A 2,945-nucleotide genomic window follows, 5' to 3' on the forward strand; every position below is an offset into this window, starting at 1 on the left:
ATATATATATATATATATATATATATATATATATATAAATTTCATTAGAAAGTATATCCTTTAGAAACTGAACTTCTCTCATGTGGTAAATGCTGTTTTGCTTTTTTTATAAAAATGCTGTTCCCACTTGGTAGATGCTGTTGTCACCAGAAGTTGCCTGCTCTCAGCCAGATCAGCCTCACTGCATGCTTCCACATCATCTTCAAGGATGAGCCTTGGGCCTTGTCTCCTTGAACTACTTGCAGACAAAGTTTCAAAGACAGCAGAAAACTGCCTGCTCTGAACACTGGAGAGAAAGGAGGTGGTTTTAAGGATTCCTGCTTCCACAAGATTATTCCAGAATTTCTGTGTCAGGGCTGCAGCTTCACATGCTATAATGGCACTGGTGGCAAGTCCATCTATAGAGTGAAATTTGATGATGAAAACTTCATCCTGGAGCATAGGGGTCCTAGAATCTTGTCCAGGGCAAATACTGGACTCAACACAAATGGTCACAGTTTTTCATCTGCATTGTCAAGACTGCAAGGTTGGAGGGCAAGCACATGGGCTTTTGTAGAGTGAAACAGGGCATGAGTGTGGTGGAAACCATGGATATTTTGGATCTAAGAATAACAAGACCAGCAAGAAGATCACCATTGCCAATTGTGGAGAACTAATACATCTGATTTGTTTTATCTTAACAACAAGACCATTCCTTTTGTAACAACAAGACCATTCCTACTGTAACAACAAGACCATTCCTTTTTTAGACCAAGAGAGAACCACCTAATCCCATCTGCTCATGATATCCTATAATTATGCTCTTGCTGTAGTCCTTTGGGTTCCAGGATTTCCTTAAATCCCCTCCAATTCATGCTGGATTGTAGAATGAAAGTTATGCTTACAAAATAAATAAAAGTAACACATTGTCCTTAAATAAATGTTAATATACAAACATACAAACAAAGTGCCTACAGTGGCTGGGATCAGGCCAGGTCAAACCTGGGGAGCTAGGAACTGTCTAGGTCTCCCACATGAATGACAAAAACTCAATTACTTGAGCCATTACCACTGCTTCTAAGGGTCTGCATTAGCAATAAGCTGGAGACAGGACCCAGAGTCAGGTAAACCTAAGAACTCTAATGTGGGCCATAAGCATTTTTTAGAAAAACATGTATATTTATTTTTATTTATTTGAAGGACAGAGTTTCAGAGGGGCGGGGTGGGGGAGAAATTTTCTATTCACTGGTTCACTCCTCAAATGGCTGCAACTGGCCAGGCTGTTCCAGGCTAAAGCCTGGATCTCAGATCTTCTGCCTCTCCTACATGGGCTCAGGGGCTCAAACTTTCCCAGGTGCATTAATAGGGAGTTGGATCAGTGGAGCAGCCAGGTCTCAAATCCACACCTCTATGGAATGTGGGTGTTACTATGCCACAGTGCTATCCACAGTGCAATATATTTCTTTTTTAAGATTTATTTATTTATTTACTTATTTGAAAGGCCATATTACATAGAGGCAGAGAGAGAGAAAAAAAAGTCTTCCACCCACTGGTTCACTCCCTAAATGGCTGCAATGTCCAGAGCTGTGCTAATCCAAAGCCAGGAGCCAGGAACTTTTTCCAAGTCTCCAATGCTGGTGAAGGGACCAAGAACTTGGGCTATCTCCTACTGCTTTCCCAGGCCACAGCAGAGAGCTGGATCAGAAAAGGAACAGCCAGGACTTAAATCAGCACCCATATGGGATGCCTGCACTGGAGGCAGAGGCTTAGCCCACTACACCACAGTGCTGGCCCCCCTAGTGCAATATATTTCTACTATAAATAAAGATCCATGTGCATAAATATCAGTCACAAAGCTCTTCCAATCTTTCCTGAAAGGTTCAAACTTTGCTAATTCCCCGGTATAGTACTTTTCTAAGTTTGGCGATTATCTTTTAACTTCATTATGTTTAAATGCATATCCGATGAATGTAGCTGTAATTGGCATAATGGATTTTCCTCATTTTAGTATTCGGATTTATCACTCTGTAGAAAGAAATGTCATTAACCCATTCTACATTAAACAGATAGGTTCAAAGCTCTCGGCTTCTGCCTCTCTTCGCTGGTGTCTTCCCCTTATTTCCATGCTAACATACACTTTACAGCAAGATCAAATCATCTCTCTCCTTTCTCCTAATTCAATCAGTCTTGCATGCATTTGCCAGAAGACAGTCGTCTGCATCAGCAGTCTTTGCATCACAGGCCACTAGGTCATCTGATGAGTGGAAGTAAGTCTCCATACAGATTCAGCCATGGGGCATCCAATTTTTAGGCTAGAGATTCTTTAAATATGTCACAATTGAGCAAATATTAAGTTATACAACACAACTTGAATTTTACCTTATAGTAAATATTTATGGTTTACATTAACCTACTATGAATTAAAGGAAACATGATAAAGCTAGAATATCTTCAGCACCTAAACTCCATTCTATAAAGCTGTCTTCAGCACCTAAACCCATTCCAATTTCAATAGTTCACTGGTTTCTCTTTTGAACAAATAGCTCTGCTCCCAGTGTCCACCTGTTGCCAAACCCATCACAGCACCCTGCTTCTGAGTCAGATTCTTAAAGCAAGCTCAACATTCCCAAACATTCCCAGTAAATGAAGACAACATAAAGATAACTGCATTTTTTCTTTCTCGCTCCTCTTTTTTTGCATATTTAATACAGCCTATAAGATCTAGAAATATGGAAATATTGTTTATTCTAGATATCTCGTTTTTCTCTGCTATTTCCATTCCCACTTCCATTGCTGTTTTTTAGGGCCTCATCATGTCCCATTGGGCTACTTCAGGGTCTTCTCTATTCACTTCTCTGATGAATGTTACTGTTCTAGTACATTTCATATGTTGTAGCCAGTGGGATGTTTTGGGCAGAATTTGGTCATGTTTCCTCCTCCTGTGGGAATGCACCTTGAATCCCAGA

General features: G+C 40.3%; 1 pseudogene; it reads left to right on the forward strand.

The window, feature by feature from the left end:
* The first annotated feature begins 208 nt into the window (after positions 1-208).
* Positions 209-703, forward strand: LOC133763846 (peptidyl-prolyl cis-trans isomerase A-like; annotated as a pseudogene).
* Positions 704-2,945: the final 2,242 nt, after the last annotated feature.

This window comes from Lepus europaeus, chromosome 7 (genome assembly GCF_033115175.1).
Source record: "Lepus europaeus isolate LE1 chromosome 7, mLepTim1.pri, whole genome shotgun sequence".
Taxonomy (NCBI): Eukaryota; Metazoa; Chordata; class Mammalia; order Lagomorpha; family Leporidae; genus Lepus; species Lepus europaeus.